The sequence below is a fragment of the Pristiophorus japonicus genome, chromosome 3 (assembly GCF_044704955.1).
Source record: "Pristiophorus japonicus isolate sPriJap1 chromosome 3, sPriJap1.hap1, whole genome shotgun sequence".
NCBI classification, from domain to species: Eukaryota; Metazoa; Chordata; class Chondrichthyes; family Pristiophoridae; genus Pristiophorus; species Pristiophorus japonicus.
In genome coordinates this window covers 504,928-528,642 of record NC_091979.1, presented here as the reverse complement: position 1 = coordinate 528,642, position 23,715 = coordinate 504,928, and the positions used below count along the sequence as shown (strand labels likewise).

The window sequence follows — 23,715 nt, the reverse complement described above, 5'->3', positions numbered from 1 at the left end:
TGGATAGAGAATTGGCTGGCTAACAGAAAGCAGAGAGTCGGGATAAATGGGTCCTTTTCGGGTTGGAAATTGGTGGTTAGTGGTGTGCCACAGGGATCGGTGCTGGGACCACAACTGTTTACAATATACATAGATGACCTGGAAGAGGGGACAGAGTGTAGTGTAACAAAATTTGCAGATGACACAAAGATTAGTGGGAAAGCGGGTTGTGTAGAGGACACAGAGAGACTACAAAGAGATTTGGATAGGTTAAGCGAATGTTCTAATGTTTGGCAGATGGAATACAATGTTGGAAAGTGTGAGGTCATCCACCTTTGGAAAAAAAACAGTAAAAGGGAATATTATTTGAATGGGGAGAAATTACAACATGCTGCGGTGCAGAGGGACCTGGGGGTCCTTGTGCATGAATCCGAAAAAGTTAGTTTGCAGGTGCAGCAGGTAATCAGGAAGGTGAATGGAATGTTGGCCTTCATTGCGAGAGGGATGGAGTACAAAAGCAGGGAGATCCTGCTGCAACTGTATAGTATATGGGTGAGGCCACACCTGGAGTACTGCATGCAGTTTTGGTCACCTTATTTAAGGAAGGATATACTAGCTTTGGAGGGGGTACAGAGATGATTCATGAGGCTGATTCCAGAGATGAGGGGGTTACCTTATGATGATAGATTGAGTAGTCTGGTTCTTTACTCGTGGAGTTCAGAAGGATGAGTGGTGATCTTATAGAAACATTTAAAATAATGAAAGGGATAGACAAGATAGAGGCAGAGAGGTTGTTTTCACTGGTCGGGGAGACTAGAACTAGGGGGCACAGCCTCAAAATACGGGGGAGCCAATTTAAAACCGAGTTGAGAAGGAATTTCTTCTCCCAGAGGGTTGTGTATCTGTGGAATTCTCTGCCCAAGGAAGCAGTTGAGGCAAGCTCATTGAATGTATTCAAGTCACAGTTAGATAGATAAGAAGGGAATTAAGGGTTATGGGGAGTGGGCAGGTAAGTGGATCTGAGTCCACGGCCAGATCAGCCATGATCTTGTTGAATGGCGGAGCAGGCTCAAGGGGCTAGATGGCCTACACCTGTTCCTAATTCTGATGTTCTTATGCTCAAGTCCATCCCGGGGACGGTTGTATTTCAAGACGACATACTTATCACGGGCAGGGACACTGACTCCCATCTCCGTAATTTGGAGGAAGTACTAAAGCGGTTGGATCGGGTAGGCCTACGAGTCAAGAAATCCAAGTGCCAGTTTCTCGCACCCAAGGTTGAATTTTTGGGCAGAAGGATTGCCACTGATGGAATCCGCCCAACAGAGTCCAAAACAGAAGTAATTCGCCTGGCACCCAGGCCCCGGAGTGTCTCAGAACTGCGCGCCTTTCTCGGGCTACTGATTTACTTTGGGAACTTTATGCAGAACTTAAGCACGCTGCTGGAGCCTCTCCACGTGCTACTCAGAAAGGGCTGCGATTGATTTTGAGGGGACGCCCAGGAACGCGCCTTCAATAAGGCATGCAACCTTCTGTGTTCCAACAGTGTTTTGACTTTCTTTGACTCAGATAAAAAGCTAGTTCTGACATGCGATGCGTCAGCGTATGGGATCGGGTACGTTTTGCAACATGTCAATAGTGCGGGCAAATTACAACCCATAGCTTATGCCTCCAGGTCACTTTCACGGGCGGAGCGCGGGTACGGAATGGTAGAGAAGGAGGCGCTCGCTTGCGTGTACGGTGTCAAAAAGATGCACCAATACCTTTTTGGGGCCAAGTTCGCATTAGAAACCGACCACAAGCCCCTCACATCCCTCCTATCCGAGAGCAAGACAATAAACGCCAATGCCTCGGCGCGAATTCAACAGTGGACACTCATTATCTGAATGGTGACAGATTAGGAAAACGGAAGGTGCAACGAGACCTGGGTGTCATGGTACATCAGTCATTGAAGGTTGGCATGCAGGTACAGCAGGCGGTTAAGAAAGCAAATGGCATGTTGGCCTTCATAGCGAGGGGATTTGAGTACAGGGGCAGGGATGTGTTGCTACAGTTGTACAGGGCCTTGGTGAGGCCACACCTGGAGTATTGTGTACAGTTTTGGTCTCCTAACTTGAGGAAGGACATTCTTGCTATTGAGGGAGTGCAGCGAAGATTCACCAGACTGATTCCCGGGATGGAAAGGCTGGATCAACTGGGCTTGTATTCACTGGAGTTCAGAAGAATGAGAGGGGACCTCATAGAAACGTTTAAGATTCTGACGGGTTTAGACAGGTTAGATGCAGGAAGAATATTCCCAATGTTGGGGAAGTCCAGAACCAGGGGTCACAGTCTGAGGATAAGGGGTAAGCCATTTAGGACCGAGATGAGGAGAAACTTCTTCACCCAGAGAGTGGTGAACCTGTGGAATTCTCTACCACAGAAAGTAGTTGAGGCCAATTCACTAAATATATTCAAAAGGGAGTTAGATGAAGTCCTTACTACTAGGGGGATCAAGGGGTATGGCGAAAAAGCAGGAATGGGGTACTGAAGTTTCATGTTCAGCCATGAACTCATTGAATGGTGGTGCAGGCTAGAAGGGCTGAATGGCCTGCTCCTGCACCTATTTTCTATGTTTCTATGTTTCTATGCTGGTGTGCTACGACTATACCATATGGCACAGACCAGGCACAGACAACTGTGCCGACGCGCTCAGCAGGCTACCCCTGGCGACCACGGAAGGGTCTGACGAACAGGACTGTGAGATAGTCATGGCAATCAATGCCTTTGAGTCCACAGGTTCGCCTATGACGGCTCGCCAAATCAGAGCCTGGACGGCCAGCGACCCCACGTTATCCTTAGTAAAAAGATGTGTCCTAACTGGCGACTGGGCAGAGGCTCGTGATGCCTGCCCTGAGGAATTAAAACCCTTTCACAGGCGCATACATGAGCTATCACTACAAGCAGACTGCCCAATGTTGGGCAGCCGAGTAGTCATGCCTCTGCGAGGCAGAGAGGCATTTGTCCAGGAGCTCCACCACGAGCACCCGGGAATCGTTCTCATGAAGGCCTTAGCCAGATCCCACGTCTGGTGGCCTGGTATTGACGCGGACTTGGAGCTCTGCGTCCAAAGGTGCACCATTTGTGCCCAACTCAGCAATGCCCCCAGGGAGGCTCCACTGAGCCCCTGGCCCTGGCCTACCAAACCGTGGTCGCGGGTGCACTTAGACTATGTGGGCCCATTCAACGGCAAAATGTTCCTTGTAGGTGTAGATGCATTTTCAAAGTGGATCGAATGCACCATTTTAAACTCGAGCACAACCTCCACCACTGTGGAGAGCCTCGCAACCATGTTTGCAATGCACGGAACCCCTGACATATTGGTCAGTGACAATGGTCCGTGCTTCACCAGTGCAGAATTCCAAGACTTTATAATTGACCACGGCATAAATCACGTCAAGGTGGCACTGTTCAAGCCGGCCTCCAATGGCCAGGCGGAGAGAGCAGTGCAAATCATTAAACAAGGCATGCTTAAAATCCAAGATCCCACGCTGCAGGGTCGCCTATCGCGACTGCTGCTGGCATACAGATCTCGTCCACACTCATTGACTGGGATCCCCCCCGCGCAACTGTTGATGAAAAGGACTTTAAAAACAAGGCTCTCATTAATCCTCCCAGACATGCACAAAATCGTTGAGGCAAAGCGCCGTAAGCTGACTGAGTACCATGACAGAAATTTGAGGGGGAGATGGAATGAGATAGGGGACAAAGTGTTTGTACTAAACTATGGCAGGGGTCCCAAATGGCTTGCAGGGACAGTAATGGGCAAGGAAGGAAACAGGCTACTGGTATTGCAAATGGACAATGGCAAAACCTGCCGGAGGCATGTAGACCAAGTCAAAAGCAGATTTACCAACAACACTGCAGAACCAGAGGCAGACTACAATGTGGAACTCGCACCACACCTGGTGGACAGACAGAGGGAACAACCTGAGGAAAGGGCAATCCCAACAGACAGCCCAGGCGATTCAACAACAATCACACCAATTGAAACAGACAGCCCAGGCGAGATACCAGCAACCACACCCAAAGAAAAACAGACACCAAGGCAAACAACTGAACCACAACTCAAATGCTCCACGCGAGAGCGTAGACCACCTGAGAGACTGAATCTTTAAAGACAATAAGACCTTGGGGGAGGGTGATGTCATGTATCTTACATTATTATATATAACTGTCTCCTAACATGCTATACATGACTGTAATAAGATATGACTTGTAACCACCAGCATACCTTACCACCAGGGGTGCACTTATAAGAGACAGATATATAAGGGCAGGTCTCAGGCAAGTGCAGCATTCCAGAGCTGTGAAATAAAGGTGCAGGTCCAGAGTGACCTTGACTTCACTACATGCCTCTTGTGAATCTGTACTGAGGGGACAGGACTTTACATACTCAAGGTGCAGGGAGAATCCACCCCGCAAGAAATAGAAGGGTGGGAACAGAACGGAGCAAAAAAGAGGGCGGATGGAGTGTGGAGGAGAAATGACAACGTGGTGGCCCCGGAATGTCACCAACAGAATCTATTCTGACTTGGATAGGTTAGGTGAGTGGGCAAATGCATGGCAGATGAAGTATAATGTGGATAAATGTGAGGTTATCCACTTTGGTGGTAAAAACAGAGAGACAGACTATTATCTGAATGGTGACAGTTTAGTAAAAGGGGAGGTGCAACGAGACCTGGGTGTCATGGTCCATCAGTCATTGAAGGTTGGCATGCAGGTACAGCAGACGGTTAAGAAAGTAAATGGCATGTTGGCCTTCATAGCGAGGGGATTTGAATATAGGGGCAGGGAGGTGTTACTACAGTTGTACAGGGCCTTGGTGAGGCCACACCTGGAGTATTGTGTACAGTTTTGGTCTCCTAACTTGAGGAAGGACATTCTTGCTATTGAGGGAGTGCAGCAAAGGTTCACCAGAATGTTTCCCGGGATGGTGGGACTGACATATCAAGAAAGACTGGATCAACTGGGCTTGTATTCACTGGAGTTCAGAAGAATGAGAGGGGATCTCATAGAAACGTTTAAAATTCTGACAGATTAAGACAGGTTAGATGCAGGAAGAATGTTCCCAATGTTGGGGAAGTCCATAACCAGGGGTCACAGTATAAGGATAAGGGGTAAGCCATTTAGGACCGAGATGAGGAGAAACCTCTTCACCCAGAGAGTGGTGAACCTGTGGAATTCTCTACCACAGAAAGTTGTTCAGGCCAATTCACTAAATATATTCAAAAAGGAGTTAGATGAAGTCCTTACTACTCGGGGGAATCAAGGGGTATGGTGAGAAAGCAGGAATGGGGTACTGAAGTTGCATGTTCAGCCATGAACTCATTGAATGGCGGTGCAGGCTCGAAGGGCCGAATGGCCTACTCCTGCACCTATTTTCTATGTTTCTATGTTTCCAATGGGTCTCTACCATGGGTACGCCCACAACGGTAGGACCAGCATGATAAGCTCCATGTCACGATGTTGGTGGTGGGAAGGAATGGGGAGGGACGTAGAAAACTATTGTAGGAGGTGGATAACATGCGCAAAACACAACCCGGAAAACAAGATAAAGGTCTGGCTCGGACACCAACCTCGCCCAAAGGGACTCTGGGAAGCCCTACAAATAGATTTTACTGGGCCACTGCCCAGACAGAGGGGAAAAATGTACTACCTGGTAATAATAGATCAATTTACAAAGTGGGTAGAAGCCTTTGCTACTAGGAAATGCACCACCGATACAGTGGCTAAAATCTTGGCTGGGGAAATAATTCCCAGCTGGGGAATGCCACTGCAGTTGGACTCAGATCAAGGTACGCATTTTACGGGGAAAAACATGAAACAAGCCTGTGCCCTGCTAGGGATTAAACAAAAATTCCACATCTCGTACCATCCGGAATTGTCCGGATTGGTAGAGCGGATGAATAGGACCCCAAAAACCGCATTAGCCAAAGCAATCGAGGAGACCGGGAAGGGGTGGGTGGAGTTACTTCCATGAATCCGAATGAAATTAAGAGCCACCCTGAGCTGAACTACCGGACTGACATCCTTTGAGCTAATGACAGGAAGAACCATGAGGTTGCCAGAAGTAATAGTATCTGGAAGTGAGGACGTAGGACCTTACAATGACAAGATATGGAGGTTCGTCATGGAGCTATGTAAACAGCTAGGAGCGCAATCTAGGGACCAACAAACTATTAAAGATTTAGAAAGGGATATGAAGGAACAAAGGGTTCCGGTACCCCCCATAGGGAGCCAGGACATGGTGAGGTTGCATCCTGAATGACCCGGAGTCTCACCAAAATGGACCGGACCCCACCAAGCTAGTCAGAGTAGGAATCGCAGGATAGCGCAGATGAATACGTGGCTTGAGCAGTGGTGCAGCAGGGAGGGATTCAAATTCCTGGGGCATTGGAACAGGTTCTGGGGGAGGTGGGACCAGTACACACCGGACGGTCTGCACCTGGGCAGGACCGGAACCAATGTCCTAGGGGGAGTGTTTGCTAGTGCTGTTGGGGAGGAGTTAAACTAATATGGCAGGGGGATGGGAACCAATGCAGGGAGACAGAGGGCAACAAAAAGGAGACAAAAGCAAAAGACAGAAAGGAGATGAGTAAAAGTGGAGGGCAGAGAAACCCAAGGCAAAAAACAAAAAGGGCCACTGAATATAAAGGGGCTGCAGGAGGGGTCAAAACTAAAAATCATGGTTTAAAACTAGGATTAAAACACTCTACCTAAACGCACGCAGCATTCGAAATAAAGTAAATAAGTTGACGGCACAAATCATTACAAATGGGTATGATTTGGTGGCCATTACAGAAACGTGGTTGCAGGGTGGCCAAGACTGGGAATTAAACATACAGGGGTATCTGACGATTCGGAAAGATAGACAAGAAGGGAAAGGAGGTGGGGTAGCTCTGTTAATAAAGGATGATATCAGGGCAGTTGTGAGAGACGATATTGGCTCTAATGAACAAAATGTAGAATCATTGTGGGTGGAGATTAGTGATAGTAAGGAGAAAAAGTCACTGGTGGGCGTAGTTTATAGGCCCCCAAATAATAACTTCATGGTGGGGTGGGCAATAATCAAGGGAATAATGGAGGCATGTGAAAAAGGAACGGCAGTAGTCATGGGGGATTTTAACCTACATAATGATTGGTCAACTCAAATCGCATGGGGTAGCCTGGAGGAGGAATTCATAGAATGCATACAGGATTGTTTGTTCGAACAGTATGTAACAGAACCTACAAGGGAGCAAGCTATCTTAGATCTGGTCCTGTGTAATGAGACAGGAAAAATATACGATCTCCGAGTAAAATATCCTCTCGGAATGAGTGATCACAGTATGGTTGAATTTGTAATACAGATTGAGGGTGAGGAAGTTGTGTCAGAAACGAGTGTACTATGCTTAAACAAAGGGGGCTACAGTGGGATGAGGGCAGAGTTGGCTAAAGTAGACTGGGAACACAGACTAAACGGTGGCACAATTGAGGAACAGTGGAGGACTTTTAAGGAGCTCTTTCATAGTGCGCAACAAAAATATATTCCAGTGAAAAAAAAGGGCGGTAAGAGAAGGGATAACCAGCCATGGATAACCAAGGAAATAAAGGAGAGTATCAAATCAAAGACAAATGCGTATAAGGTGGCCAAGGTTAGTGGGAAACTAGAAGATTGGGAAAATTTTAAACAACAGCAAAGAATGACTAAAAAAGCAATAAAGAAAGGAAAGATAGATTAGGAAGGTAAACTTGCGCAAAACATTAAAACAGATAGTAAAACCTTTTACAGATATATAAAACGGAAAAGAGTGACTAAAGTAAATGTTGGTCCCTTAGAAGATGAGAAGGGGGATTTAATAATGGGAAATGTGGAAATGGCTGAGACCTTAAACAATTATTTTGCTTCGGTCTTCACAGTGGAAGACACAAAAACCATGCCAAAAATTGCTGGTCACGGGAATGTGGGAAGGGAGGACCTTGAGACAATCACTATCACTAGGGGGGTAGTGCTGGACAGGCTAATGGGACTCAAGGTAGACAAGTCCCCTGATCCTGATGAAATGCATGCCAGGGTATTAAAAGAGATGGAAGAAGTTATAGCAGATGCATTCGTTATAATCTACCAAAATTCTCTGGACTCTGGGGAGGTACCAGCGGATTGGAAAGCAGCTAATGTTGATTCCTGGATTCTTTCACCTCAATCTGGTTCAGCAAAATTACTGAAACGAATACCGTTTGTGCTTTAAACAAAGCAAGCTTTTATTTAAAAAGCAAATCCCGATCGGGGACTTTATCAGACAGAAGGAATGCATGTCTGTTCGAACGCACTCACTTCCTACGGACAAAGTGACGTTACATTGTAAAGGCACGATGGTTATATATTTTCGGCAAAAGATAACAAGATAGGGCCAGAGTGACATCCCAGCTCAGCCCGTCCTTCCCTTTGTCCACTCATAAGCCAACCCAAGCATGGTCCGATTTTAAACAAAGACCTTCTGTCAATGTTTCAGGTTAATAACATGATTTAAAAAGGGGGCAGACAACAGGCAGGTAACTATAAGCCGGTTAGTTTAACATCTGTAGTGGGGAAAATGCTTGAAACTATCATTAAGGAAGAAATAGCGGGACATCTAGATAGGAATAGTGCAATCAAGCAGACGCAGCATGGATTCATGAAGGGGAAATCATGTTTAACTAATTTACTGGAATTCTTTGAGGATATAACGAGCATGGTGGAGAGAGGTGTACCGATGGATGTGGTGTATTTAGATTTCCAAAAGGCATTCGATAAGGTGCCACAAAAAAATGTTACTACAGAAGATAAAGTTTCACGGAGTCAGAGGAAATGTATTAGCATGGATAGAGAATTGGCTGGCTAACAGAAAGCAGAGAGTCGGGATAAATGGGTCCTTTTTGGGTTGGAAATCGGTGGTTAGTGGTTTGCCACAGGGATCGGTGCTGGGACCACATCTGTTTACAATATACATAGATGACCTAGAAGAGGGGACAGAGTGTAGTGTAACAAAATTTGCAGATGACACTAAGATTAGTGGGAAAGCGGGTTGTGTGGAGGACACAGAGAGGCTGTAAAGAGATTTGGATAGGTTAAGCGAATGGGCTAAGGTTTGGCAGATGGAATACAATGTTGGAAAGTGTGAGGTCATCCACCTTTGGAAAAAAAACAGTCAAAGGGAATATTATTTGAATGGGGAGAAATTACAACATGTTAAGATGCAGGGGAACCTGGGGGTCCTTGTGCATGAATCCCAAAAAGTTAGTTTGCAGGTGCAGCAGGTAATCAGGAAGGCGAATGGAATGTTGGCCTTCATTGCGAGAGGGATGGAGTACAAAAGCAGGGAGGTCCTGCTGCAACTGTATCGGGTATTGGTGAGGCCACACCTGGATACTGCGTGCAGTTTTGGTCATCTTACATAAGGAAGGATATATTGGCTTTGGAGGGGGTACAGAGACGATGCACTAGGCTGATTCCGAAGATGAGGGGGTTACCTTATGATGATAGATTGAGTAGACTGGGTCTTTACTTATTGGAGTTCAGAAGGATGAGAGGTGATCTTACAGAGACATTTAAAATAATGAAAGGGATAGACAAGATAGAGGCAGATCGGTTGTTACCACTGGTAGGGGAGTCTAGAACTAGGGGGCACAGCCTCAAAATACGGGGGAGCCAATTTAAAACCGAGTTGAGAAGGAATTTCTTCTCCCAGAGGGTTGTGAATCTGTGGAATTCTCTGACCAAGGAAGCAGTTGAGGCTAGCTCATTGAAAGTATTCAAGTCACAGATAGATACATTTTTAACCAATAAGGGAATTAAGGCTTACGGGTAGAGAGGGCGGGTAAGTGGAGCTGAGTCCACGGCCAGATCAACCATGATCTTATTGAATGGCGGAGCAGGCTCGAGGGGCTAGATGGCCTACTCCTGTTTTTAATTCTTATGTTCTTATGTTCTTATGTTCTTGTACATTCCAGCACCAAGGCTCCAGAAGGTACTGTTATGGGTTGGGATACCAGATAGTATTCCAACAAGCAATGTCAAAAGGAGAGAACCTGAACAGACCGCTGATAAGGCCTTGTGAACAGCCTTGAGATGGATTTCATTGCACCAAAGGAAATGTATCACAAATTCCAACCTAATGATACCATTCTGGGTACGGCCTAAGATGGTCACGAGATGATGGCCTGTCAATAAGAGCTCATGACCAGTCAATCCGAAGTAGTACCGATAAGGTAGTCCAATTAGAGTAGCAGCATTGATAAGGTAGTCCAATTAGAAATCTAGGGAGGTCTTTCCCGGGAACGGAGGGGTTTTTGAAATGTATGAAAGTTGTATGATTGTGCTGTTCGGGGAACATCTCCATTCACAGGCGGCTGTGATGAGAGGTGTTCCCGGACGTTCGTAATATAGTATCGTTATACTCTGCCATCCGTCTCTGTCTGCTAACTTCGAGAATTGCTACATGGGCTGGGGCGAGCGTCGACCCTCTAGATCAGTGGGCCCACTCGTGGGAAAAGAAGCCTTCCCATTCTCCCTTCAACAGTGTCTTCATCACAACTGAATATGTAAAACTCTGTGATGGTTGATTGAAGCCAGTAATAAATATGATAAAGTGCAGGTCCATGCATTTCTCACAATTCATGCCGCTGCTCACAAGTGAGCCGTTTGTCAGATGGAAGCTATTTCTGCTGTGAATCCTGTGGGAGGAAACCAGTCTGTGAGAGAATGCGCTGTGCAGGCGGGTGCACTGTAGAAGATATTGCAAACTGTGGAGGGTGTAGCGATTCGTGTCAACCAGTGATGCTCACAGAGTGGGCTTACAGCCCAATAGCCTGGATAGCTCAGTCGTTCGAGCATCAGACTTTTAATTTGAGGGTCCAGAATTCAAGTCCCTGTTTGGGTGTTGCTTTTCAAGCACACTTTCAATTTCCACATTTGTGCAGCCAAAGTAAACGAGCTGCTGAAAATCCACAGCTTGCAATCATGAGAGCTTGATTTTCCCGAGCATAGTCGTTCTCTGTTTCACTATAGGTGTCCATATTTCTACCTCTGTTTATCTGATGGGCTGATTTTGCTGCTGCAAGTCCGAAGACAAATCTGATCATTTTGCCTCTTGTTTGTGATTTGCCCAAGGGAGGAAATATTGAGCGTCCGTATTGAGCGTCTCAATTCATTTTAACTTTTACATACATTGGCTTGATTGCTCGTCAATCTTTCACAATCAATCTTTGTACAAATTATGCTCGTCATTGAAATTGCAAAGCCCTTATCATTGTGGTGGATCTGTGAGGCTCACTCTCCAACGCCAGGATATTCTTCGTCAGGAGATGATCCTCAACTGAATGAAGTGTTCTCGATGGCCTATGAAAATGTTCCATTTATCTGACGCCTTGTACACTCCCGCATGTAGCGCAGGACCCCTTGAGGTAAAGAGCAGCGTTATGTTCGAAATTTGATGTTTTTTTGTACATGTCTACCAGTTTTTATTGATGTGTGAACTTCAACTCACGAACTATTATCCTCCTCGTCACTTAGCTGCTTCACATCATTTAGAAAAATGCTGGGAATTATGTTACTTGCTTCGAAAGTACATTGAACTTCAGTTGCCATAGTTGTGCCCACTCACTTAATCTGTCCATGTGCCATTGATTACTTATCACTGCCATTTGTAGCATTACAGCAGCACCACCATAGTGTTGTAAGAGAAAAAGTTGGCGTTAGGGTTACCAGCGGGACAAGGGTTAAACTGCTGGTTCCTGCAATGACCCATAAGTATGTAAAAGGCCTTTCTTCTTGGCCTTGTACATTCCAGCACCAAGGCTCCAGAAGGTACTGTTATGGGTTGGGATACCAGATAGTATTCCAACAAGCAATGTCAATAGGAGAGAACCTAAACAGACCGCTGATAACGCCTTGTGAAGAGGCCCGAGATAGACTTCATGGCACCAAAGGAAATGTATAACATATTCCAACCTAATGATACCGTTCTGGGTACGGTCTAAGATGGTCATGAGATCATGGCCTGTCAATCCGAAGTAGTACCGATAAGGTAGTCTAATTAGAGAAGTAGCACTGATAAGGTAGTCCAATTAGAAATCTAGGGAGGCCTTTCCCGGGAACAGAGGGGTTTTTGAAATGTATAAAAGTTGTATGATTGTGCTGTTCGGGGAGCATCTCCACTCACAGGCGGCTATGTTGAGAGGTGTTCCCGGACGTTCGTAATAAAATATCGTTATACTTTGCCATCTTCGAGAATTGCTACATGTGCTGGGGCGAGCGTCGACCCTCTAGATCAGTGGGCCCGCTCATAGGAAAAGAAGCCTTTCCATTGGAAATAGTGGATGCATTGACAGTCATTTTCCAACATTCCATTGACTCTGGATCAGTTCCTATGGAGTGGAGGGTAGCCAATGTAACCCCACTTTTTAAAAAAGGAGGGAGAGAGAAAACAGGGAATTACAGCCTGACATCGGTAGTGGGTAAAATGATGGAATCAATTATTAAGGATGTCATCGCAGTGCATTTGGAAAGAGGTAATATGATAGGTCCAAGTCAGCATGGATTTGTGAAAGGGAAATCATGCTTGACAAATCTTCTGGAATTTTTTGAGGATGTTTCCAGTAGAGTGGACAAGGGAGAACCAGTCGATGTGGTATATTTGGACTTTCAGAAGGCTTTCGACAAGGTCCCACACAAGAGATTAATGTGCAAAGTTAAAGCACATGGGATTGGGGGTAGTGTGCTGACATGGATTGAGAACTGGTTGTCAGACAGGAAGCAAAGAGTAGGAGTAAATGGGTACTTTTCAGAATGGCAGGCAGTGACTAGTGGGGTACCGCAAGGTTCTGTGCTGGGGCCCCAGCTGTTTACACTGTACATTAATGATTTAGACGAGGGGATTAAATGTAGTATCTCCAAATTTGCGGATGACACTAAGTTGGGTGGCAGTGTGAGCTGCAAGGAGGATTCTATGAGGCTGCAGAGCGACTTGGATAGGTTAGGTGAGTGGGCAAATGCATGGCAGATGAAGTATAATGTGGATAAATGTGAGGTTATCCACTTTGATGGTAAAAACAGAGAGACAAACTATTATCTGAATGGTGACAGATTAGGAAAAGGAGAGGTGCAACGAGACCTGGGTGTCATGGTACATCAGTCATTGAAGGTTGGCATGCAGGTACAGCAGGCGGTTAAGAAAGCAAATGGCATGTTGGCCTTCATAACGAGGGGATTTGAGTACAAGGGCAGGGAGGTGTTGCTACAATTGTACAGGGCCTTGGTGAGGCCACACCTGGAGTATTGTGTACAGTTTTGGTCTCCTAACCTGAGGAAGGACATTCTTGCTATTGAGGGAGTGCAGCGAAGGTTCACCAGACTGATTCCCGGGATGGCGGGACTGACCTATCAAGAAAGACTGGATCAACTGGGCTTGTATTCACTGGAGTTCAGAAGAATGAGAGGGGACCTCATAGAAACGTTTAAAATTCTGACGGGGTTAGACAGGTTAGATGCAGGAAGAATGTTCCCAATGTTGGGGAAGTCCAGAACCAGGGGACACAGTCTAAGGATAAGGGGGAAGCCATTTAGGACTGAGATGATGAGGAATTTCTTCACCCAGAGAGTGGTGAACCTGTGGAATTCTCTACCACAGAAAGTTGTTGAGGCCAATTCACTAAATATATTCAAAAAGGAGTTAGATGAAGTCCTTACTACTAGGGGAATCAAGGGGTATGGTGAGAAAGCAGGAATGGGGTACTGAAGTTGCATGTTCAGCCATGAACTCATTGAATGGCGGTGCAGGCTAGAAGGGCCGAATGGCCTACTCCTGCACCTATTTTCTATGTTTCTATGTTTCTATGTTTCTATTCTCCCTTCAACAATGTCTTCATCACAACTGAATATGTAAAACTCTGTGATGGTTGATTGAAGCCAGTAATAAATATGATGAAGTGTAGGTCCCTGCATTTCTCACAATTCATGCCGCTGCTCAAAAATGAGCCGTTTGTCGGATGGAAGCTATTTCTACTGTGAATCCTGTGGGAGGAAACCAGTTTGTGACAGCAATGCGCTGTGCAGGCGGGTGCACTGCAGAAGGTATTGCAAAGCCTGGAGGGGGGAGCGATTCGTGTCAGACAGTGATGTTCACCGAATGGGCTTGCACCTAAAAGGCATGGATAGCTCTGTCGGTGGAGCATCAGACTTTTAATCTGAGTGTCCAGAGTTCAAGCCCTTGTTCGGGGTGGGTTGGAAAACGCAGCTAGCAATTTCCACATTCATGCAAACTGACAAGGTCAGACATTCTGCCTTCCTAAGAAAACGAGCTGCTGAAAATTGTCAACATGCAATCATAAGAGCTCGATTTACCCGAGCACAGTCATTCCCTGTTTGAGGACAGGTGTCCATATTTTGATATCTGATGGGCTGATTTTGCTGCTGCAAGTCCGACAACAAATCTGATCATTTTGCCTCTTGTTTGTGATTTGCCCAAGGGAGGAAATATTGAGCGCCCGTATTGAGCGTCTCAATTCATTTTAACTTTTACATACATTGGCTTGATTGCTCGTCAATCTTTCACAATCAATCTTTATACAAATTATGCTCGTCATTGAAATTGCAAAGCCCTTATCATTGTGGTGGATCTGTGAGGCTCACTCTCCAACGCCAGGATATTCTTCGTCAGGAGATGATCCTCAACTGAATGAAGTGTTCTCGATGGCTTATGAAAATGTTCCATACATCTGACGCCTTGTACACTCCCGCATGTAGCGCAGGACCCCTTGAGGTAAAGAGCAGCGTTATGTTCGAAATTTGATGTTGTTTTGAACATGTCTACCAGTTTTTATTGATGTGTGAACTTCAACTCACGAACTATTATGCTCCTTGTCACTCAGTTGCTTCACATCATTTAGAAAAAAGCTGGGAATTATGTTACTTGCTTCGAAAGTAGATTATGTCACGCACATTGAACTGCAGTTGCCATAGTTGTGCCCACTCACTTAATCTGTCTATGTGCCATTGGTTACTTATCACTGCCATTTGTCGCATTACAGCAGCACCACCACAGTGTCCACATGACAACTGAATATGAAAAACTCTGTGATGGTTGATTGAAGCCAGTAATAAATATGATGAAGTGTAGGTCCCTGCATTTCTCACAATTCATGCCGCTGCTCACAAAAGAGCCGTTTGTCGAATGGAGCCTATTTCGTCTGTCCATCTTGCAGGTGGAAACCATTCTGTGACAGCAATGCGCTGTGCAGGCGAGTGCACGACAGAAGGTATTGCAAAGCCTGGAGGAGGGAGCGATTCGTGTCAGACAGTGATGTTCGCAGATTCGGTATGCTGCATTCGAGCCTGGATAGCTCAGTCGGTAGAGCATCAGACTTTTAATCTGAGGGTCCAGGGTTCAAGTCCCTGTTCGGGCGTTGTGTTTAAAGCACGACTTTTAATTTCCACGTTCGTGCAGCCTGATAAAACACAAACTGACAAGGTCAGACCATCTTGCCTTCCTCAGAAAACGATCTGCTGAAAATCCACAGCTTGCAATCATGAGAGCTCGATTTCCACGAGCATAGTCGTTCCCTGTTTTACTATAGGTGTCCATATTTCTACCTCTGTTTATCTGATGGGCTGATTTTGCTGCTGCAAGTCCGACGACAAATCTGATCATTTTGCCTCTTGTTTGTGATTTGCCCAAGGGAGGAAATATTGAGCGCCCGTATTGAGCGTCTCAATTCATTTTAACTTTTACATACATTGGCTTGATTGCTCGTCAATCTTTCACAATCAATCTTTGTACAAATTATGCTCGTCATTGAAATTGCAAGGCCCTTATCATTGTGGTGGATCTGTGAGGCTCACTCTCCAACGCCAGGATATTCTTCGTCAGGAGATGATCCTCAACTGAATGAAGTGTTCTCGATGGCTTATGAAAATGTTCCATACATCTGACGCCTTGTACACTCCCGCATGTAGCGCAGGACCCCTTGAGGTAAAGAGCAGCGTTATGTTCGAAATTTGATGTTGTTTTGAACATGTCTACCAGTTTTTATTGATGTGTGAACTTCAACTCACGAACTATTATCCTCCTTGTCACTCAGTTGCTTCACATCATTTAGAAAAATGCTGGGAATTATGTTACTTGCTTCGAAAGTAGATTATGTCACGCACATTGAACTGCAGTTGCCATAGTTGTGCCCACTCACTTAATCTGTCTATGTGCCATTGGTCACTTATCACTGCCATTTGTCGCATTACAGCAGCACCACCACAGTGTCCACATGACAACTGAATATGAAAAACTCTGTGATGGTTGATTGAAGCCAGTAATAAATATGATGAAGTGTAGGTCCCTGCATTTCTCACAATTCATGCCGCTGCTCACAAATGAGCCGATTGTCGAATGGAGCCTATTTCGTCTGTCCATCTTGCAGGTGGAAACCATTCTGTGACAGCAATGCGCTGTGCAGGCGAGTGCACGACAGAAGGTATTGCAAAGCCTGGAGGAGGGAGCGATTCGTGTCAGACAGTGATGTTCGCAGATTGGGTATGCTGCGTTTGAGCCTGGATAGCTCAGTCGGTAGAGCATCAGACTTTTAATCTGAGGGTCCAGGGTTCAAGTCCCTGTTCGGGCGTTGTGTTTAAAGCACGAGTTTTAATTTCCACGTTCGTGCAGCCTGATAAAACACAAACTGACAAGGTCAGACCATCTTGCCTTCCTCAGAAAACGAACTGCTGAAAATCCACAGCTTGCAATCATGAGAGCTCGATTTCCACGAGCATAGTCGTTCCCTGTTTTACTTTTGGTGTCCATATTTCTACCTCTGTTTATCTGATGGGCTGATTTTGCTGCTGCAAGTCCGACGACAAATCTGATCATTTTGCCTCTTGTTTGTGATTTGCCCAAGGGAGGAAATATTGAGCGCCCGTATTGAGCGTCTCAATTCATTTTAACTTTTACATACATTGGCTTGATTGCTCCTCAATCTTTCACAATCAATCTTTGTACAAATTATGCTCGTCATTGAAATTGCAAAGCCCTTATCATTGTGGTGGATCTGTGAGGCTCACTCTCCAACGCCAGGATATTCTTCGTCAGGAGATGATCCTCAACTGAATGAAGTGTTCTCGATGGCTTATGAAAATGTTCCATACATCTGACGCCTTGTACACTCCCGCATGTAGCGCAGGACCCCTTGAGGTAAAGAACAGCGTTATGTTCGAAATTTGATGTTGTTTTGAACATGTCTACCAGTTTTTATTGATGTGTGAACTTCAACTCACGAACTATTATCCTCCTTGTCACTCAGTTGCTTCACATCATTTAGAAAAATGCTGGGAATTATGTTACTTGCTTCGAAAGTAGATTATGTCACGCACATTGAACTGCAGTTGCCATAGTTGTGCCCACTCACTTAATCTGTCTATGTGCCATTGGTTACTTATCACTGCCATTTGTCGCATTACAGCAGCACCACCACAGTGTCCACATGACAACTGAATATGAAAAACTCTGTGATGGTTGATTGAAGCCAGTAATAAATATGATGAAGTGTAGGTCCCTGCATTTCTCACAATTCATGCCGCTGCTCACAAATGAGCCGATTGTCGAATGGAGCCTATTTCTTCTGTCAATCTTGCAGGTGGAAACCATTCTGTGACAGCAATGCGCTGTGCAGGCGAGTGCACGACAGAAGGTATTGCAAAGCCTGGAGGAGGGAGCGATTCGTGTCAGACAGTGATGGTCGCAGATTGGATATGCTGCGTTTGAGCCTGGATAGCTCAGTCGGTAGAGCATCAGACTTTTAATCTGAGGGTCCAGGGTTCAAGTCCCTGTTCGGGCGTTGTGTTTAAAGCACGACTTTTAATTTCCACGTTCGTGCAGCCTGATAAAACACAAACTGACAAGGTCAGACCATCTTGCCTTCCTCAGAAAACGAACTGCTGAAAATCCACAGCTTGCAATCATGAGAGCTCGATTTCCACGAGCATAGTCGTTCCCTGTTTTACTATAGGTGTCCATATTTCTACCTCTGTTTATCTGATGGGCTGATTTTGCTGCTGCAAGTCCGACGACAAATCTGATCATTTTGCCTCTTGTTTGTGATTTGCCCAAGGGAGGAAATATTGAGCGCCCGTATTGAGCGTCTCAATTCATTTTAACTTTTACATACATTGGCTTGATTGCTCCTCAATCTTTCACAATCAATCTTTGTACAAATTATGCTCGTCATTGAAATTGCAAGGCCCTTATCATTGTGGTGGATCTGTGAGGCTCACTCTCCAACGCCAGGATATTCTTCGTCAGGAGATGATCCTCAACTGAATGAAGTGTTCTCGATGGCTTATGAAAATGTTCCATACATCTGACGCCTTGTACACTCCCGCATGTAGCGCAGCACCCCTTGAGGTAAAGAGCAGCATTATGTTCGAAATTTGATGTTGTTTTGAACATGTCTACCAGTTTTTATTGATGTGTGAACTTCAACTCACGAACTATTATCCTCCTTGTCACTCAGTTGCTTCACATCATTTAGAAAAATGCTGGGAATTATGTTACTTGCTTCGAAAGTAGATTATGTCACGCACATTGAACTGCAGTTGCCATAGTTGTGCCCACTCACTTAATCTGTCTATGTGCCATTGGTTACTTATCACTGCCATTTGTCGCATTACAGCAGCACCACCACAGTGTCCACATGACAACTGAATATGAAAAACTCTGTGATGGTTGATTGAAGCCAGTAATAAATATGATGAAGTGTAGGTCCCTGCATTTCTCACAATTCATGCCGCTGCTCACAAATGAGCCGATTGTCGAATGGAGCCTATTTCTTCTGTCAATCTTGCAGGTGGAAACCATTCTGTGACAGCAATGCGCTGTGCAGGCGAGTGCACGACAGAAGGTATTGCAAAGCCTGGAGGAGGGAGCGATTCGTGTCAGACAGTGATGGTCGCAGATTGGATATGCTGCGTTTGAGCCTGGATAGCTCAGTCGGTAGAGCATCAGACTTTTAATCTGAGGGTCCAGGGTTCAAGTCCCTGTTTGGGCGTTGTGTTTAAAGCATGAGTTTTAATTTCCACATTCGTGCAGCCTGATAAAACACAAACTGACAAGGTCAGACCATCTTGCCTTCCTCAGAAAACGAACTGCTGAAAATCCACAGCTTGCAATCATGAGAGCTCGATTTCCACGAGCATAGTCGTTCCCTGTTTTACTTTTGGTGTCCATATTTCTACCTCTGTTTATCTGATGGGCTGATTTTGCTGCTGCAAGTCCGACGACAAATCTGATCATTTTGCCTCTTGTTTGTGATTTGCCCAAGGGAGGAAATATTGAGCGCCCGTATTGAGCGTCTCAATTCATTTTAACTTTTACATACATTGGCTTGATTGCTCCTCAATCTTTCACAATCAATCTTTGTACAAATTATGCTCGTCATTGAAATTGCAAAGCCCTTATCATTGTGGTGGATCTGTGAGGCTCACTCTCCAACGCCAGGATATTCTTCGTCAGGAGATGATCCTCAACTGAATGAAGTGTTCTCGATGGCTTATGAAAATGTTCCATACATCTGACGCCTTGTACACTACCGCATGTAGCGCAGGACCCCTTGAGGTAAAGAGCAGCGTTATGTTCGAAATTTGATGTTGTTTTGAACATGTCTACCAGTTTTTATTGATGTGTGAACTTCAACTCACGAACTATTATCCTCCTTGTCACTCAGTTGCTTCACATCATTTAGAAAAATGCTGGGAATTATGTTACTTGCTTCGAAAGTAGATTATGTCACGCACATTGAACTGCAGTTGCCATAGTTGTGCCCACTCACTTAATCTGTCTATGTGCCATTGGTTACTTATCACTGCCATTTGTCGCATTACAGCAGCACCACCACAGTGTCCACATGACAACTGAATATGAAAAACTCTGTGATGGTTGATTGAAGCCAGTAATAAATATGATGAAGTGTAGGTCCCTGCATTTCTCACAATTCATGCCGCTGCTCACAAATGAGCCGATTGTCGAATGGAGCCTATTTCTTCTGTCAATCTTGCAGGTGGAAACCATTCTGTGACAGCAATGCGCTGTGCAGGCGAGTGCACGACAGAAGGTATTGCAAAGCCTGGAGGAGGGAGCGATTCGTGTCAGACAGTGATGGTCGCAGATTGGGTATGCTGTGTTAGAGCCTGGATAGCTCAGTCGGTAGAGCATCAGACTTTTAATCTGAGGGTCCAGGGTTCAAGTCCCTGTTCGGGAGTTGTGTTTAAAGCACGAGTTTTAATTTCCACGTTCGTGCAGCCTGATAAAACACAAACTGACAAGGTCAGACCATCTTGCCTTCCTCAGAAAACGAACTGCTGAAAATCCACAGCTTGCAATCATGAGAGCTCGATTTCCACGAGCATAGTCGTTCCCTGTTTTACTATAGGTGTCCATATTTCTACCTCTGTTTATCTGATGGGCTGATTTTGCTGCTGCAAGTCCGACGACAAATCTGATCATTTTGCCTCTTGTTTGTGATTTGCCCAAGGGAGGAAATATTGAGCGCCCGTATTGAGCGTCTCAATTCATTTTAACTTTTACATACATTGGCTTGATTGCTCGTCAATCTTTCACAATCAATCTTTGTACAAATTATGCTCGTCATTGAAATTGCAAGGCCCTTATCATTGTGGTGGATCTGTGAGGCTCACTCTCCAACGCCAGGATATTCTTCGTCAGGAGATGATCCTCAACTGAATGAAGTGTTCTCGATGGCTTATGAAAATGTTCCATACATCTGACGCCTTGTACACTCCCGCATGTAGCGCAGGACCCCTTGAGGTAAAGAGCAGCGTTATGTTCGAAATTTGATGTTGTTTTGAACATGTCTACCAGTTTTTATTGATGTGTGAACTTCAACTCACGAACTATTATCCTCCTTGTCACTCAGTTGCTTCACATCATTTAGAAAAATGCTGGGAATTATGTTACTTGCTTCGAAAGTAGATTATGTCACGCACATTGAACTGCAGTTGCCATAGTTGTGCCCACTCACTTAATCTGTCTATGTGCCATTGGTTACTTATCACTGCCATTTGTCGCATTACAGCAGCACCACCACAGTGTCCACATGACAACTGAATATGAAAAACTCTGTGATGGTTGATTGAAGCCAGTAATAAATATGATGAAGTGTAGGTCCCTGCATTTCTCACAATTCATGCCGCTGCTCACAAATGAGCCGATTGTCGAATGGAGCCTATTTCTTCTGTCAATCTTGCAGGTGGAAACCATTCTGTGACAGCAATGCGCTGTGCAGGCGAGTGCACGACAGAAGGTATTGCAAAGCCTGGAGGAGGGAGCGATTCGTGTCAGACAGTGATGGTCGCAGATTGGGTATGCTCCGTTTGAGCTTGGATAGCTCAGTCGGTAGAGCATCAGACTTTTAATCTGAGGGTCCATGGTTCAAGTCCCTGTTTGGGCGTTGTGTTTAAAGCACGACTTTTAATTTCCACGATCGTGCAGCCTGATAAAACACAAACTGACAAGATCAGACCATCTTGCCTTCCTCAGAAAACGATCTGCTGAAAATCCACAGCTTGCAATCATGAGAGCTCGATTTCCACGAGCATAGTCGTTCCCTGTTTTACTATAGGTGTCCATATTTCTACCTCTGTTTATCTGATGGGCTGATTTTGCTGCTGCAAGTCCGACGACAAATCTGATCATTTTGCCTCTTGTTTGTGATTTGCCCAAGGGAGGAAATATTGAGCGCCCGTATTGAGCGTCTCAATTCATTTTAACTTTTACATACATTGGCTTGATTGCTCCTCAATCTTTCACAATCAATCTTTGTACAAATTATGCTCGTCATTGAAATTGCAAAGCCCTTATCATTGTGGTGGATCTGTGAGGCTCACTCTCCAACGCCAGGATATTCTTCGTCAGGAGATGATCCTCAACTGAATGAAGTGTTCTCGATGGCTTATGAAAATGTTCCATACATCTGACGCCTTGTACACTCCCGCATGTAGCGCAGGACCCCTTGAGGTAAAGAACAGCGTTATGTTCGAAATTTGATGTTGTTTTGAACATGTCTACCAGTTTTTATTGATGTGTGAACTTCAACTCACGAACTATTATCCTCCTTGTCACTCAGTTGCTTCACATCATTTAGAAAAATGCTGGGAATTATGTTACTTGCTTCGAAAGTAGATTATGTCACGCACATTGAACTGCAGTTGCCATAGTTGTGCCCACTCACTTAATCTGTCTATGTGCCATTGGTTACTTATCACTGCCATTTGTCGCATTACAGCAGCACCACCACAGTGTCCACATGACAACTGAATATGAAAAACTCTGTGATGGTTGATTGAAGCCAGTAATAAATATGATGAAGTGTAGGTCCCTGCATTTCTCACAATTCATGCCGCTGCTCACAAATGAGCCGATTGTCGAATGGAGCCTATTTCTTCTGTCAATCTTGCAGGTGGAAACCATTCTGTGACAGCAATGCGCTGTGCAGGCGAGTGCACGACAGAAGGTATTGCAAAGCCTGGAGGAGGGAGCGATTCGTGTCAGACAGTGATGGTCGCAGATTGGATATGCTGCGTTTGAGCCTGGATAGCTCAGTCGGTAGAGCATCAGACTTTGAATCTGAGGGTCCAGGGTTCAAGTCCCTGTTCGGGCGTTGTGTTTAAAGCATGACTTTTAATTTCCACGTTCGTGCAGCCTGATAAAACACAAACTGACAAGGTCAGACCATCTTGCCTTCCTCAGAAAACGAACTGCTGAAAATCCACAGCTTGCAATCATGAGAGTTCGATTTCCACGAGCACAGTCATTCCCTGTTTTACTATAGGTGTCCATATTTCTACCTCTGTTTATCTGATGGGCTGATTTTGCTGCTGCAAGTCCGACGACAAATCTGATCATTTTGCCTGTTGTTTGTGATTTGCCCAAGGGAGGAAATATTGAGCGCCCGTATTGAGCGTCTCAATTCATTTTAACTTTTACATACATTGGCTTGATTGCTCCTCAATCTTTCACAATCAATCTTTGTACAAATTATGCTCGTCATTGAAATTGCAAGGCCCTTATCATTGTGGTGGATCTGTGAGGCTCACGCTCCAACGCCAGGATATTCTTCGTCAGGAGATGATCCTCAACTGAATGAAGTGTTCTCGATGGCTTATGAAAATGTTCCATACATCTGACGCCTTGTACACTACCGCATGTAGCGCAGGACCCCTTGAGGTAAAGAGCAGCGTTATGTTCGAAATTTGATGTTGTTTTGAACATGTCTACCAGTTTTTATTGATGTGTGAACTTCAACTCACGAACTATTATCCTCCTTGTCACTCAGTTGCTTCACATCATTTAGAAAAATGCTGGGAATTATGTTACTTGCTTCGAAAGTAGATTATGTCACGCACATTGAACTGCAGTTGCCATAGTTGTGCCCACTCACTTAATCTGTCTATGTGCCATTGGTTACTTATCACTGCCATTTGTCGCATTACAGCAGCACCACCACAGTGTCCACATGACAACTGAATATAAAAAACTCTGTGATGGTTGATTGAAGCCAGTAATAAATATGATGAAGTGTAGGTCCCTGCATTTCTCACAATTCATGCCGCTGCTCACAAATGAGCCGATTGTCGAATGGAGCCTATTTCTTCTGTCAATCTTGCAGGTGGAAACCATT

The 23,715-nt window shown here is 45.1% G+C and overlaps 7 non-coding genes across 7 annotated transcripts; all 7 read left to right on the top strand.

Moving 5' to 3' along the window:
* Positions 1-15,368: 15,368 nt before the first annotated feature.
* Positions 15,369-15,441, top strand: trnak-uuu (transfer RNA lysine (anticodon UUU)). The gene has a single exon. It is a non-coding gene; the product is annotated as a tRNA-Lys (tRNA).
* A 1,136-nt stretch (positions 15,442-16,577) lies between these two features.
* Positions 16,578-16,650, top strand: trnak-uuu (transfer RNA lysine (anticodon UUU)). Its single transcript has one exon. It is a non-coding gene; the product is annotated as a tRNA-Lys (tRNA).
* Positions 16,651-17,786: 1,136 nt separating this feature from the next.
* Positions 17,787-17,859, top strand: trnak-uuu (transfer RNA lysine (anticodon UUU)). The gene has a single exon. It is a non-coding gene; the product is annotated as a tRNA-Lys (tRNA).
* A 1,136-nt stretch (positions 17,860-18,995) lies between these two features.
* trnak-uuu (transfer RNA lysine (anticodon UUU)) lies at positions 18,996-19,068 on the top strand. The gene has a single exon. It is a non-coding gene; the product is annotated as a tRNA-Lys (tRNA).
* Positions 19,069-20,204: 1,136 nt separating this feature from the next.
* trnak-uuu (transfer RNA lysine (anticodon UUU)) lies at positions 20,205-20,277 on the top strand. Its single transcript has one exon. It is a non-coding gene; the product is annotated as a tRNA-Lys (tRNA).
* Positions 20,278-21,413: 1,136 nt separating this feature from the next.
* On the top strand, positions 21,414-21,486 carry trnak-uuu (transfer RNA lysine (anticodon UUU)). Its single transcript has one exon. It is a non-coding gene; the product is annotated as a tRNA-Lys (tRNA).
* Positions 21,487-22,622: 1,136 nt separating this feature from the next.
* On the top strand, positions 22,623-22,695 carry trnaq-uug (transfer RNA glutamine (anticodon UUG)). Its single transcript has one exon. It is a non-coding gene; the product is annotated as a tRNA-Gln (tRNA).
* Positions 22,696-23,715: the final 1,020 nt, after the last annotated feature.